Genomic DNA, 16,812 nt, shown 5'->3' with positions numbered 1-16,812 from the left:
TGAATTGACACATTGACAGGGAGACAAGGAACTCTCCGGCACTCCTTCATTCCGCCTTTTGAGCTCAGACATGGCCTCATTAGATATCTTCCATCCAGGAATGGGCAGTAGGAATTTTCACTTATCTCGCTCTTTGGGGAGTCTGCCGCTCTGGGAATGTAGGAGTCTTTCCTAAGCCTTTTGTGGCATTAACTCTAAAATGTTGGGTTTTAATTATATCAGCACTCAGCTCTTTCTCTTCTATAATTTCTTTCTTTCCAAACATAGGAACCAAAATCCATGACTCATCTCCACCTGCTAATGTCAGAACCAGCTGTCAAACCTTCGAATCATGCCACTCAATGGATATTTTTAAGGAGCCCTGATCTTGAGGCTAACGTGTTTCAGAATCTTCCTGTGGTCCAAGTATCTCAATAGTGAGAGAGCTCTCCTGCTAGCCTGGTGTCTGGGAACTTGAAGTTGAGCTGACCTAACTGATTTAGTACTTGTTTACATTCATAATCCATGCTCCCCTCCCAGCTTTGCTACTGTCTTTTACCTTGAGAGTGCTCTCAATGTTTAAAAATAATTGTCTGTAGTCCCTATGTCATGCTATTTGAATTGTGGGTCACATTGGGAAGAGTTTTTTTCTCCCCCTTGCACGGAATTGCAAGACCACTAAACGTTAGCTTTGTCTCCTTTCTCTGTAGACACGTTTCCTGAATGTCGTTATTCAACCTATGTGGTGATCATTTTAACATTTTTAAAATCCCAGACACTCAAACCAATAGTATTTTTGTTTCGGGACAGAATCCAAGTAAAGAAATTAATACCTTGAAATTATATTACATGAATGTGCTTTAGGAGGGGAGAAAAGTTACATTTGTCAGTACTGTTAACTACAAAGGATGACCATAAGGATCATTTCCAGCCTGTCAGTCTGCACTAGGTGCACCGTTTTGAAGGCCAATGTCCAATTATCTTCAGCCAGACTTGGATCAGTGTGACTGGGGAGAAACACAAATGCCTGAAATGCACCAAGAGTCTGATTATAGTCAACAGAGAATCAATGCCAAGCCTCCAAGGACCCATGAAAACCTGTCCAAATTGGCAATTCACCTTGCATTTTTCTGCACAGGATAAACCTTTGGCTCTCTGGAATGTTTGATCTGACCTATAGATGAGAAATGCAATCAGCCATTCTTTCTCTATGTTAGTTTTGTGTACTATCTATATTGATACAGTTCTCCATGACGCCAAAGACAACTGCCCCCCATGGCACGTTCTAATTATAGTGACAGCTTTGAGCTTGTATAAGTCAATTTGTAAATTTTTATTTGCTTACCTACCTCATGTGCCAGCTCAGGCAATTTATGTCGATAGACTGATACATTTTACGTATGGTATTTTCTTTTCTGATTTCCCACCTAATGTGGTCTTTAAGAAAGGAGTGATTATCTCATTTGGGCTAAATTATTGCCTGTAAGCAGGAAACGTGTTGGCTGATCACCCTGGAGAGAACAGTTGGACACATCTCAAGAAAGGGTCAGGAGTCAGCCTGAGAGATGGCCACAGAAGCCCAGCAGGAGGTAGGGCTAACCAGAGTACTCCTGGGCAGAGACTTAAGATTGCCTTCCTTTCCTAATTCCAAAGCTGGGCTTTACTTACTGCATTTTATCAATTTCCTTACAAAGTTTATATGCACCATTTTGGGTTTTTAAAAATTTTTTTAAACATTTATTTATTTTTTGAGAGACAGAGTGTGAGTGGGAGAGGGTCAGACAGAGAGGGAGACACAGAATCTAAAGCAGGCTCCAGGCTCTGAGCTGTCAGCGCAGAGCCCGATGTGGGGCTCGAACTCACAAACTGTAAGATCATGACCTGAGCCGAAGTCAGACACTTAACCGACTGAGCCACCCAGGCGTCCCTGTATGTACGACTTTGGAGCCTACTTACGTTATTAGCAAATGGAAAATACAGACCTGATGCCGGACATCTCTGCCTGTTTCTCCACTGGTTTTCTTTCCCCCCAAATCAACTTTTCTACTGTTGTCCACAGTGATACATAACAGGAATTCAGAGGGTAACGTATTGTTATAGTCCACTTTTTTCTTCAACTTTATTAGTTATTCATGGATTGCATCATTTGCTTTATGAATGGAGTGCTAAACTATTGAATACAGGAGCTGCAGGTGACCCTGTCATATATTATCAGGAGCATATTGTCAGTAGTAAGACTGCTATTAGGGGCGCCTGGGGGGCTCAGTCAGTTAAGTGTCTGACTCCTGGTTTCGGCTCAGGTCATGATCTCATGGTTTGTGGGATCAAGCCCCACACTGGGCTCTGGGCTGACAACATAAAGCCTGTTGGGGATTCTCATTCTCTCTCTCTTTTTCTCTCTCTGTGCCCTTCCCTCACTGTCACTTTTACGCACATAAGTTTTCTCTCTGTCTCAAAACAAATAAATTTAAAAACCCACAGATGTTAGAAAAAATAATGTATCTGGGTTCCGAATCAGAAATCCAGACTTTGAAGCCAAAGTAGCTTAGTTTTGACAAAGCTCAATGGGGATTCTACCTCCAAGGGGAGAAGAGAATAATCATTTTTATTACTATTATTATAGAAATGCTATGTATTATAGTTTTAAAAATATAATTTACTGTCAAATTGGTTTCCACACAGCACCCAGTGCTCATCCCAACAAGTGCCTCCTCAGTGCCCGGCACCCACTCTCCCCTACCCCCCATCAACCCTCAGTTTGTTCTCGTTATTTAAGAGTCTCTGTAACTTTTTTTTCCCCTTTCCTCTCCCCCATGGTCTTCTGTTAAGTTTCTAAAGAGCCACATATGAGTGAAAAGATATAGTATTTGTCTTTCTCTGACATGGTAGCTTATTTCACTTAGCATAACACCATCTAGTTCCATCCATGTTGCTGCAAACGGCCAGATGTCATTCTCTCTCACTGCCGTGTAGGAGTCCATTGTATGGATAAACCACATCTTCTTGAGCCATTTGTCAGTTGAGAACAATAATTTCAAGGAAGGCACAGAGAAGTGACTGAAAACGTCAGTGTCTAGAAGGCCTGAGGATGTGATTTACAAAAGGGAAGCTGAGTGTAGGGGAGAAAACAGGGAGACGGAAAAGCAACGAAATACAGGTCATGTTATCACCTCAAGTTGGGATTGGCAGGACCCTCACCAATGACGCTCGTGGGAGAACTGGCCCAGAGTTGAGATGTGACATTTTATTTCTTAAGAGAAGCCAAGGACCTAGGTTCATCTTCCCGTATATGCCCTTATTTTTATATTTTTTACTACTTACTGTTATTTTTTAAATTCTGTGAGAACCCCATATGTCTAATGGGTTACCACTTATCAATCTTGGTCACAGAGGCACGGAAAATGACATTTTTACTTCTCCTTGCTTTGTTTAATTACTCCCCAAGTTTTATTTGGAACATGATGCTCTTCTTCCAGGTTTCCTTCCTCTACTCATCACCCTCTGCCCGTCCTGCTGGAGGTTTTTAGTACATAACGAACAGATGACCTAAATTTTGAAAACAAGAGGAAAGCTGCTCATTCATTTCTGACAGGAGACCCATAGCCGTTTGGAAATTAATGGGACACGGTCACAGGAATCTTGCTTCTTGTTTCCAAATTGAGCTCCTCATCTCAGTCTTCTGAAGTTAACGTTCCCCTTCAAATAGTGTAGAGCCTAGACTCGGGATGAACTAAGTATACAGGGACTTTCTCTCAGAAAGATTCTTTGCCATGAAAGGAAGAATATTTGCTCTCTGGAATCCCTGTTGGTTGAACTCCCAAATTCTCAACTAAGCCTATAAAGGAGACTTCATGCTTGTCCAAGACTCCTTTACACAAGTTTCACTCTGTAACTTACCCTTCTGCTCAAAGACCCTTGACACCAGAATGGACCCAACAATTTCCCTTTTAGACTCGGAGCTCCCTGATGAAGCTGGCACTACTCTACATTCAGGCATATGTCACTCTTAATTAGATGCCCCTGTCACCTGCAGCACTTGATGGGGGAAGGTCTCCCTAAACTGAGAAATAAAAGAATCATGTTTAAATAACCTCTATCTCTAGATGATTTAAAATACTCTGACAGATCTATATTTTTTTGGAAAAATGAGTCAAAAATAATTCAATCAGAAAAGCAACATCTGTTACTAATCAATAGCCTTGCAAGAGAATTAAAATGGTCTTTTTCTCTCCCTTAAATTCTACTGATAATTCTTTTTTTTATCCAGTACCATTCATTGAGGTCAGATGCACTTACTCCACATCAGATCTTAGAATTACATAAATAATAAAGTCCTCCAGGCTGATGGCATGGGAACAGCGGAATGTGTAACAATATAATCAGAGGGAAAATCTATATTTAATGTAAAGCATTCTAACACTGTAAAGGAAGATGAATTTTAAACTGCTTTGTTCTCCGAAGCCAGGGTGTGCAACAGCTAATGTTTTGTATTAAATCTTGTGCCATTTTATCAGAGATGATGTCTTATTTTCTTTGTTTATGACTTTGGAAATTATTATAACAAGACACATGAAAGAGATGAAGGGGAAAGTACAAATGGATAAAACAGCATTCCCAACCCAAAGTAAGTGTAAATGGAGCCAATCATTTTTTAACTTGACAGTCTCTTAATCTTTTGTAGTGAGCTTAGTGATGATTTTTCTCAGTTCAAAACCTGTCACAGCACTCATTTGTGACCATTTTTATTGCTGGGATTAGTCGAGGTCTATCAATTCTAAAACTCCAGTTTGGCCCAATGAATGTCAGCTTTAAATCACTAAATGCCAAACAATGCAAGAATTCCAGAGAGTACCTTTGTAGTTATGATTACATTTTAAAACAGCCCTATAGTTCATGCACTGACCTAAGCCTTCAAAAATTCAAAATACATGAGGTCCCTGAATAGAGCCCATGCCTTTTGTTCTCCCTAAAACCTTTATCTAAATTATTCACCAGCCCCCAAAGTCAAAATAGAAAGCAGTGGTGTTAAACTTACCGAGGTGGTTGTGACTCGTATGCAGACCCGGGCCACCTTCACGTGTCCTTGGCTTGTCTGGAGAGGGAAATGTTTACACTGGCACCTCATTACTGAAAACCAGTTTATTGCAGATTTTTAATCTGCATATTTACCAAAGAATGCTAGCAGATTTGTTTGCCTGTCCCTAAAGCTGGAGGTGCAGATGTCTTCGTGGCATGTGAAGGAAGGTCATCTGCTGGAGATTTAGACAGTATGCTAAGTGCCCTTGAGATCTCCATGTGGATAAAAGTGGTGGGGTTTGCCCTGTTCTACCCAGGAAGGTCAGTTTGGAATATGAAAGGTTCCTTCAGGCCAAGAGTAGCTTAAAGACCTCTGGGGCAGGGAAACAGGACCGGGAATACGATACTAATCGGTAAATCTGGAGTGTTCTGTGAAAATTCCCATTAATAATTCATCTCTCGAATGAGCTGGAAAACTTTATCATTGCCTCTGGAAGGTTTGGTAAAAGCATCGCTCTCGGACTGGCCACTAGAGGCTCCAGGGAGAATGGCCATCAGCTTAGGAGGGCACGAGGAAGACTCCAGACGCAGGGCTCGCCCACAGAGAGAGGATGGGTCGTGCTGGGAGGGGAGTGTAGAGGTCAGGCACATGAGCTGCACATGCTCTACAGCTGCACACCTAGGACTCCCAGGTGGCTCTGCCAGCCAGCAAGGCCACATAACACGCTGGTGATTGGAAAGCAGTGATGGCCTCCCAGATGGCCATGCTTCCGTGTTAAGGTGGTGTTTCTCCACTCCAACTGCTGAGTCACGAATTCAGCTTTTGAAGCAAATGTATACCCCATCCTTAGTCATCAGGAGTGTGATTCAGTGGGTCTGGGATAGGGCCTGGGTGTTCTTCTTAAGTTCCAGTGATGGTTCTGGTGCAGGCCAAGTTTCACAACTATTACTCTAAGGCGGACGGTCTTAACAGGAATTCAGGTATTCAAACAAAATAAAATCAACAAAAAAAGGCCAAAGGCCAAAAATAACCTTTAATAAATAAATGGAAGATAACTCTGGACCAAGTGGGAAAAAGAGGGAGAATAACATGTGTACAGTTTCCTAGGAAATCAGGCTATGATTAAAAATAAAATCATGGTTGGGTGCCTGGGTGGCTCAGTCGGTTGGGTGTCTGACTTCAGCTCAGGTCATGATCTCATGGTCTGTGAATTCAAGCCCCAGGTCCGGCTCTGCGCTGACAGCTCGGAACCTGGAGCTGCTTCAGATTGTGTGTCTTCCTTGCTCTCTGACCTTCGCCTTACTCACACTCTCTCTCTCAAAAAAAAAAAAAAAAAAAGACACACACACACACACACACACACACTAGAATAGAATAGAATAGAATAGAATAGAATAGAATAGAATAGAATAGAATAAAACAAAACAAAATAAAATAAAATGATGGTCTTCAAACATTAGAATCCATAAAACTCCCTAGGAGGATTCTTTGCTGAACTTTCACAGATTCTGCATCTGTAGCTCTTGGTCTAGAATCAGGAATCTGAGGTTTGAAATGACTGTCCCAACTGATCCTCCCGCAGGTGGCTGTGGTCAGATAGCAATAGGAACAAAACATAACCTAATCTAAGCACTTTCCTGGTTTTCAGAGTGTCAGGAGGAGGATGTCAATACATCGGGCAGAATTCTGTAAGAAAAGCGTCCTCCTCGTTTGGATTAATTTTACACTGTGTTTGAGTAATGCTTTGTGACCCACTAAAGGATTGTTCACAGACCACGATTATGACACGGGCCACAGATAAACAGCATTCTACTAGATTTTATGTTTATATTCTGATTGTGTCATGAATTGCTAAATGAGGGGCACAGTGGATAAATTCACACTGATTGCATAAGAAGTTAAAGAGACCTTTAAAGGCGATGTATGTCTGAGTTAAAACAGTCGTTGTTTGTTCTCTGACTTTTCATTGCAATGAGCTCCCTGGTGGGGCCAAAGGCCATTCAGAGCCCTGGGCCCACCCAATCTGACTTACCCCTGAACAGTGACAAGGCAGGCCTTCAGAATGATTGTGAAACATTGGCCCTGTCTTTATCAAAATGCCAATTAATTAAGTTCTGAAATGTTTTCCTCTTTTCCTGAACTGTGGGCAGAAAGCTTTGGAGAAGGCTAATCAAAACCATAACAATATATAAGACATGGACTTTTCCCTCATAGATCTTGCAATCTAAGTGAGATAAGAGTCACACTAATGAAACAATTGTGAAAAATTTACAATAGTAAGTATAATTAAGTACTAACATAGAAGTTATTACTAAGTTGCCTAGAATAGGGACTACATTATATCTGAAGCCCACTGTGGAGGAAAGACGACTAAGCGCTAGGTCATTCAGGAAGACTTCTTGGAGGAAGTGAGGCTGGATATACCATCTGTTCTATTTTAGTTATTGAATGCATTCATTGTTCATAAATGTAAATATCAAATAATTCAACTGACTTGAATGTGTTGAATCTGTGAATGCATTCCTAACCATCCCTGTCTTGCATAACAAAAACTATGCTTAGATTTTTTTTTTTTTACCCCATCTACCATCAGAGGTATTTTTGAGAGTATCAGCATTTGACATATTGAGTCCCGTGGCTTTTACTAATGGCCAGAAACTCTTGGCTGGCTAACTCCTGCATTCCTTCTCATCATCTTTGGGCCCACCTTCCATCTCAAGATGCTTTTTTTGCTCATTCCCTGTATCTTAAGTCTTACAGCCCTTTATCAGTCTGTATTAATTCTGTGGGTAATATAGGACCTATAAGCTCTTTAGCATGTTCCTGTAAAGTATTAAGTAATGAACATGCCCATATTCTTACCTCTTTTCATAAAGCAGTAAAAATACACAAATTAGACATAGTTGATGTAAATGGCCACTGATAGCTGGGTGTGGGGAGCTGAGTGAACAGTAGGAAAGAAGGAGAAATCCATCCAGTGCACTTTTCTAGGAGCTTGATTTCTGCCGTCTCATTCAGAGTTTGATGAAACTCCAAAAAGCAGAAAAACCAAGACGTTTCATGGAGGCAAAAGTCCCCAGGAGAAAATCAAGGTCATATGGGTTCTCCAAGCTCTTTGACCAGATCTCTCCTCTTGCTGGTACCTCCAAATGTCCAGAGAAAACCCAAGGAAGAGCAGTGATTACAGCACTCTGAAGTCTACACAGCATGTTCAATAAGGACAATTTTACTGGATGGCACCAGCCAAAAGAGAAGAACGACAGAGTCTCTATTTATGTTTAACTTCTATCTCACTGATTAAATTGCATTCTCTGAGAAAACGAAGGTTGAAAGATGCAAAACTTGTTCACTTGTGCCGAGGTCCGTGTTTTCTTCCACTAGAGTGCATTGCTACCAGTTTGGCTGGGGGTGGAAGTTACTCAAAGGAGCTTTTTAAAAGTTTATTTATTTATTTTGAGGGAAGCAGAGACACGGCAAGTGCAGAGAGAGAGGGAGAGAGAGAAAATCCCAAGCAGGCCCCACACTGCCAGCACAGAGCCTGATGAGGGGCTTGAACACACAAAGCCATGAATTCGTGACCTGAGTCGAAACCAAGAGTCAGACACTTAACTGACTAAGCCACCCAGGCATCCCTCAAAGGAGTTTTTAAACAAAAGAAAATGATTCCACCTCCTGGGCTCCTAGAAATTTTATCCCTAGAGATGTGTCCTTCTGGGTCCCCCTAATCTCTTAGAGGGCTCTTACTAACTCATATGCTCCCCAAAGATGTGTATGCACTGTTATTACAGTTTTGTTTAAAGTAGCAAGTTCTAGATTGTTGCATAACTAAAGACCCTAAACGTAGTGCCTCAAAACTAGAATGATTTATTTATTCAAGATTCTTCAGTTTCTGTCGGGCTTAACTGGGCTCAACAGTTCTGCTATTGGTCAATCCTGGAGTTATTCACGTGGCTGTATCAGCCAATGTGGTCAAGGCTCTATGGTCCATCATAGACTCACTCTTAGGTCTGTCTGGCTGCTCGCTAAGGCCATGCACACTCTAGTTCCTATTCAAATGGTGTTTCCACCGGGACAGCGTAGATTTTATATGTGGTAACAGCATGAGTTTAAGAGAACAAGCTGTTGCTTAGGCACTTACTTGTCCACAGTTAGTTTGCACTGCATTTGCTGATGTCACATAGACTCAAGCAATTCTGGTACGCAGAATAATGGCCCCCAAGGATGTCTAAATTGTAATCTGGTTACATGGCAGAAGGGATCTGAAAGGTGTGGTTAAGTTAAGGATCTTGGAATGGCAAAATAATCCTGGATTACCTGGGTGGTCTGATGTGATTATGGGGTCCTTATAAAAGGGAGAGGAGAAGGGTAAGAGTCAGAGTAAACAGGATGGGGGGCGCCTGGGTGGCTCAGTCAGTTGAGCGTCCGACTTTGGCTCAGGTCATGATCTCACGGTTCGTGGGTTCAAGCCCCGAGTTGGGCTCTGTGCTGACAGCTAGCTCAGAGCCTGGAGCCTGTTTCAGATTCTGTATCTCCCTCTCTCTCTGACCCTTCCCTGCTCACACTGTCTCTCTCTCTCTCTCTCAGAAATAAATAAAACATTAAAAATTAAAAAAAGAAAAAAAAAAACACAATGGCCAAATTAGATGCTAGAGCAATGGCAGCCAGGAGCCAAGGGGTAAAAGTGATCCCCAGAAGCTAGAATATGTAGAAAACAAATTCTCCCCTAGAACCTTCAGAACGCATACAGTTCTGCTGAATTTTGATTTCAGTCCTGTCAGACCAATTTTGGACTTTTGACCTTGAGAATGGTAAAATCATACATTTGGCTCTCCTAAGTCATTATGTTTGACATAATCGGTTACAGCAACAAAAAGGAAAATAATATACAAGTCTCGTATCCAAGGCAGACTCGGCATTGGAGGAGACGCCCAGGCAATGTGATTCACTAAAGGCCAATAAGGTAGCAATCTACTACATGGATGTTCTTCTAAATCTTCAATAATAGAAAATTGTTTTCATGGATTATGATAATACCCAATGATGGAATACTTGTCATTTAAAAATATGTTGTTATAATAGTCACAATAATAAGATTAGAAGAATGACATCATATATTGTTCACAGGGTAGCAAATTCAAAATGTAAGTTGCGGGGCCCCTGGGGGGCTCAGTCAGTTTCACTTCTGACTCTTGATTTTGGCTCAGGTCATGATCCCAGGGTCATAAGATCGAGCCCCATTGTCAGGCTCCTCACTGATCATGAAGCCTGCTTGAGAGTCTCTCTCCCTCTGCCCTCCTTCCCTGCTCACACTCTCACTCTCTCTCTCTTTCTCTCTCTAAAATATAAGTAAGTAAGTAAGTAAGTAAATAAATAAATAAGTAAAATGTAAATTGCAAAATATCAAGCACAATGTAAACCCAAATTTGTAGAGGGAAACTTAAATAAAATATCTTGTTCTTAGATGACAGATAGATAGATAAATAGATAGGCATCAATAAAAAGTCTGTATGTGAGTATAACCTTCAAAGGAGGAAGGGAAGCATAGATCACAAAATTTAAGTTGTAGTTTATGGATGACCTTTTGGGTTTTCTTTTTTCCACATAATTTCAAATATTCCACAGCAATCAGGGGTTCTCTTCTGCCAAAAATGGAATATAATACATTTGTTGAAATGTAATAAAGGTTTCTGAGGAAAACAAAAACTAACCATGCTCTTGGGGGGGGGCTTGAGTACTGGCGGACACTAATTGTATTTGTAAGAATAATGGGGGAGAAAGAAAACCTGCTCTTGAAGATCTCCTTCTTAAGGACGTGAGTCCCGAAAGCATGAAGGACTGTGATCGCACAGCAGGGTCTGAAGGGCAACCAACCAGCCGACAGAAGTGACTCAAAGCCTGGGTAGACGTGCGGACGCTGAACTGACATTTACAGCAGGTGAGTACGTACATGTCGATGGACTCCAGGGCCTCGTTTGCAGGGAGAGGCAGAGCCAACAAGGAAAACTTACTCCTGATAGAGGCAGAAACCAACTCAGAAGGCGAGGTGCGCCCATATTCCTCTGGACCAAACAAGATAGAGCTTGTGTATCAGAGTAAATGATAACTCAAGGGTGGAAACTGGGAGAGGGGGCAAGAGGTGAAAAGAGCTTTGGAAACTAAGCTGAGAATTTCAAAGTGAAATGAAAAAAAAATACGGTTTTGTTTGTGTTTTGCGTTAGTTTGTTTTGTCTCTAACCATCTTGAAAGCAGAGGGGGGTAAGGCCCCACATTGTTGGTGGTTTTTCTGTTTGTTTGTTTTAATCATTTCTTTGTAAATAAGTTTGTTTTCATTCTAATGGTGTCAGATCTCCTACTAGCGGGATGCAAGTCTGATCAGGGCCGGACCCCCGTACAGTGTTGGGGCCCTGCTATCGTGAGAAAGATAGTTGCTTATAATAAATCAAATTTGATTAAATAGAAAACAAAAAGAAACACATTTCCGGTTTTCTTAACTCATGGCCCCAAAGATATATTAATGGGCTGCTTGCGTGCCTAGCCCTCACTATTGGGGTCTTCACAAAGCTCACTCCGGCCATGATGAGATGCAAATGGCCAAGCCCCCTTTCTCCTCTTGTCTGATGATGGGGAGAACAATAGGAAAAGACCAAAGGCTGGTGGAAAAGTTAAGAATGCATTGAACTCTGAGCTCCAAAGGGGAGGAGGAGAAACACATCTAGGAATTTCCCATTTGTAAACCGGACTTTGAATCTAAGACACTTGGGACTTAAGGTAAAAAAAAAAAAAAAGAAAAGAAAAGAAAAGAAAGAAAGAAAGGAAGAAAAAGAAGAAGAAAAAGGAAAAAAAAAAAAAAGGAATGTGATGCTATTGCGTCCCAAAGTGTTAAATCTCCCACCGGGAAGGCCTGATACAATTAGGGTGGAAATAAAAGGAGCATCTGTTCTAGTTCATCAGACAGACCACCTACCACACTTACTTGAAACCTCTTAGCATTTGACATGCCCAACTTTCTCTGTTTCAAAGGAAACATTACTAAGTTCAACAGCCGCAGATGGAGCTCTGACAATCGGATGCTCCTGCTGTCGCTGCGGTGGTCGGGGTCATCAATCAGTGGCGTTTCAGCCCTTGCGAGCGCCTGAAATCCTGAGCTGTGGTGAGCAGGGCAAAAGGCAGCAGCCCGCAGCCTGTTCTCACCTGTCCTCGGCATCCACGGCAGGTGGCAGCGAAGAAAGAGAGCTAGGGGAGCCCTCATGTGATCTGTATCCTCTGGAAGAGAGAGAGAGAGAGAGAGAGAGAGAGAGAGGGACTTAACACCCCCCGCAGTATGCCTGATAGCCGTGTAGAAATGAACTGTCAGCATTAGCTATCTCGGGGGGGTCGGACCACTCCCAGAGGGGCCTTCAGGGCCCTGGATCCTCGACCCCCCTGGAGCTGGTTAGGAATGCAGAATCCCAGGCCCCACTCCAGTTCTACGTAAGCAGAATCTCCAAGTGACGCTGATGCACGTGAGAGTTTGAGAAGCACCCGTATAAAGAGCAGAAGAGGAGGGACAGTCTGATGCCCGGTTAGTAATAATGAAGAGAGCAAGAAGTTAAAGACAGGAAACTAATGTCACATTTTTCATCCTTACACAGCACCTGGCCTGCAACTGACATTGTAAACAACGAACGAGATACTTAGTTGGTGTTCTATAGTTTTGCAGGTCGGAGTCTCTTATCAGATGAGTTAAAGCCAGGGTGGCTCCCTTGAAAAGCGCGTGAAATGAGAAAGAAATGGGCATGAGGATTCTGCCGGGAGTGTTCCACCATTCAGACCCATATTCCTGTCACGGGAATGTGGAAAGGGAATTATTACCCATAAAGAGATAGTCATGCCCCCACCTCCACCCCCATTACCTCGGAATACATTTTCCAGCTGCTTTTCTGATTTAACTATGATTTAGCGATTGTGCTTAAGCTTGATCATTATGGTGGAAAGAGATTTATTATTATACCGTGTATTTGAGTTTTTGAGCAAATTCCGTGGTAGCAGTTTGAATATTCTAGGAACCAAGGGGGAGGCCCTCTTTCTGAATAGAGGCAGCACCAGCAAACAAAGAGTCTTTTGAGAATATTCAGAGAAAACTTAATTTGGTGTTCCGCATCTTACGCTCTGACATGCATTCAAAACTCCAAATGACGTTACCCCCAGGAACGCTGGCTTCCAAGGCAGTGTAGCCTTTATTTCTTTCAGTCAGTTTAATTTTTTTTCTGGGGGAGAGACTTGCAGTCATTCCACTGGCTCCACGCAATCGTCTTGGGTCATTCTGAGGAAGGAAGGTAGGGGCGCGGCTTCCAGGAGACCTCACTGGGCCAACGGCGCCCTGGCCCGGGCAGCCTGGCCCTGACTGTGCAGCGCGGCCCCTCCATGACACGCTAGACATGATGTCTCTCTCCAGATGTGCACTTTAAAAATACACACAGGAAAACCACATCATCCATTGTCCCATTTTAGCTTCCACTCAAAGGGAAGTAGCATTTTCAAATCATTCCCATGAAGAAGCATCCATTTCAAGGTCAGATAAAATATATATCTTGTTTGAAGTTTTAGAAAGCTTTGTCTTCTATCACAGCCCTGCCTGTCATTCTCCTACCTTGTGCGGGCCCGCACGTGGCTGTAAATGCTTTGCGGGGGGGTCTTTGAGTGTCTATACCAGCTGTGTCAGGGTCCTGCTCAGAGAACTACTCTGTCAGGGGCTTCTCGTTGTCACGCTATGTGACTCGTTGCTGAAGCCAACAGACAGTATTCAGTTACTGAGCCCTCGCAGGAAAGGCAATGCAAAGGGCCACAGCTCTTGCATGTTAATATATTGCCATTAATATCTATGCCTGAGGAAATGCACGCCTGCACCGAACGTGTGTGATAAATGCCTGCAAAAGTTCTCCACCTGTCATCTTACGTGGTTCTGAACCAGGGTTTTGACAAAAGAGAGGAATTTACAATTTTCACAAATTTGTCAGAAAAGGCTCCTAACAGAGAGGAACCCCGAAACCTCTGCTTGAGGATGTTTCCAGAACGTAGGCAGCCTTTAAAGGTCTTCAGGAGCAGCTAATGTCAAGCAATTTGATTTATGAAAAAGGGGTGGACAAAATGTAAGAACAAGATAAAGTCTTTATTTATTTGTTTGTTTGTTTGTTTGTTTGTTTGTTACATTTATTTTTGACACACACAGAGAGGCAGAGCACAAGTTGGGGAGGGGCAGAGAGAGAGGGAGACACAGAATCAAAAGCAGGCTCCAGGCTCCGAGCTGTCAGCACAGAGCCCAATGCGGGGCTTAAACCCAAGAATCATGAGATCATGACCTGAGCTGAAGCGCCTCAGATTAATCCTTTTAAATGCAATCTAGAGGGGCCCCTGGGTGGCTCAGTTGGTTAAGCATCCGACTTTGGCTCAGGTCATGATCTCGCAGTACGTGGGTTCGAGCCCCACATCGGGCTCTGTGCTGACAGCTCAGAGCCTGGAGCTGCTTCAGATTCTGTGCCTCTCTCTCTCTCAGTCCCTCCCCTGATCACACTCTGTCTCTCTCTCTCTCTCTTTCTCTCTGTAAAATAAATAGACATTATAAATGAAACAAGATAAAAAGGCCCCGAATCCTAAATCCAAGAGCTAACCACTAGGGACGTTCAGGCATATTTCTTTCCAGTTTTAAAAGTAACATGTGCATATTTGCACATTTCTGATCATAGAGAAATTGCTTAAAAAGTCCCCTTCCAGATAAACTCCTACCCAAGTGAGATGGTTAAGTCGTGAATCTAAACAAACCTGCAGCTTTCTGTCCCACTCACAGTCATGTGTTCAGTATTGTCTTTTTTGCCTTGATAAGTGAGTATCAAGGAGAGCTGGGGTGAAGAAGCTGATGTAAGAGACCCGTTTGCTGTGGTTATAATGGTGTAGATATGGGGTAGCCTGCAGGGATCAGGTTAAGGTCTCTTGCTTCCACTTCATTATTAATAGTGCTCCTGTCTAATGAGCAAAGGTGTTCCAGTTGGGACGATAAATTGTACGGTCACCGTATATAAATGTCAGCCTGCTTCTCATGCGTCCACATGTTTTGTGTGGGAAGTTAACTGCTCACCTGGGTATTGAATTTGCTTATCCAGGGGAAACGATTCTTTTTCTCCTATGCAAGGGTTTGTTGGTGGTCTGCTGGCCAGGCTGTCACTCATGATTGCCTCTCCCTAGAGCAAAAGACCCAGTTAGTCATCTTTGCCGTATTCAGTGGTGGGTGGCGGGACTCGGGGCTGGGGAAAACTCACCCTTGCTTATTCCACAAGAGTCCTCTTGAGGTGGGAGATATATGGTGTGTGGGGTGGGTGGGATGTTCCAACCTTCAAGTACATGAGAAATGCATGAACTGGGCTTACACCGGAGAGGTCATTTTCCAGTGCTGCTGAGTGGGCTCAGCCTCTTAGCCCATTATTTTTGTCTCCACTTTACATGTTGTATGAATCAACCCAAAAATTAAAAATCAATTTTTAATGAACCAGAAAATCCTAAGGTTATTGTGCTTTTGTTATGAATTCCTGACCCTAGGACTTTGCAACTCAGGTGCACAAAGTTGTCCAGACTTGAAAGGACTTGAAAATGGAGTTAGGAGGTTCAAACTGGGGGGCACGTGATTCCTCAGAGACTGCCTGGGTAATAGTGAGGACAGGAAAATGACAGGAAAGTGTGTGGCTTCTAGGTCTTTTGAACTCTCATAAAAACACAGTTTGGAAGACAGTAAGGGCGAAGCACTAACCTATCCCTCTGCCGTCTTCCCCATCATTGTCTAAGTCAAGTTCAGGCTAAAGCTTAATTTGGTTCACAAATTTATTTTCATAACTGGCGTGTTATTTCCTTGTTCCACATCTGTCTTCCTGCTCCCAAAGGAAAGGTTCGTGAAAAAAGATAATTTTCTAAATGGTTCTCTGCAGTGAGAGCACACCTACAAAACTGGCACATGTTTGCACATCCGCTGAATGCTCACGCCAGCTCTAGCCGAGATTCTTGACATCTCGGAAATTATTCTTAGTTTCCATCATCTGGTATTAATCGCCCGAATTTCACCAATTTATGCCTATTCTCTGGCTCTTTTGCAAGGACTGGGGAGGATCTCAAGCACTGAATTAATTATAATCATTGGTTAATGACATCCTAGCATACTGTAATTCTGAGTTCTCGCCTAGCCAGCCCTCTTTCACCTATTTATTTGTATTCATTCATTTAATATAGGAAATGAACTCCTGTGAACTGCTTCCTAATCAAAGACATTGAACATATATGCCCACTACCTTATGTGCTCTTCACATCCCACGGTGCGGCGTAAAAAAAATGTACCATTTACATTTATTTGCTTCGAGGTATTATCCTGCATGTTCCTTTTGGTGTTTGCTTTTCCACTTAATGTGACTGTTAGGGGCTGAACATTTATACCCTCCCCAAATTCACATTCTGATGCTTTAACCTCCAAGGGGGTGGTATTAGGAGGTAGGGACTTTGGGAGATAAGTTCAGGTGAGGTCACGAAGGTGGAAGCGTCACAATGGAGTCAGTGCCCTTCTGAGGTGAGGAAGACACACCAGAGCTTTCTGTCTCTCCATGATGTGCCCTGAGGAAAGGCACTGTGAGCACACTTCACGAAGGCAGCTCGCTGCAGGCCAGGAAGACCACTCTCACCAGGAATCAAATTGCCAGCACCTCGGTGTTGGATTCCCAGTCTTCAGAACTGTGAGAAATAAAATGTCTGCTATTTCAGCCACACGGTCGAAGGTATTTTGTTATAGGAGGTGGAGCTAACAC

This window comes from Hyaena hyaena, unplaced genomic scaffold (genome assembly GCF_003009895.1).
Source record: "Hyaena hyaena isolate Hyena2069 unplaced genomic scaffold, ASM300989v1 scaffold_11, whole genome shotgun sequence".
Lineage (NCBI taxonomy): Eukaryota > Metazoa > Chordata > Mammalia > Carnivora > Hyaenidae > Hyaena > Hyaena hyaena.
The sequence above is the reverse complement of the archived record's forward strand: the minus strand, read 5'-3'. Positions refer to the sequence as shown.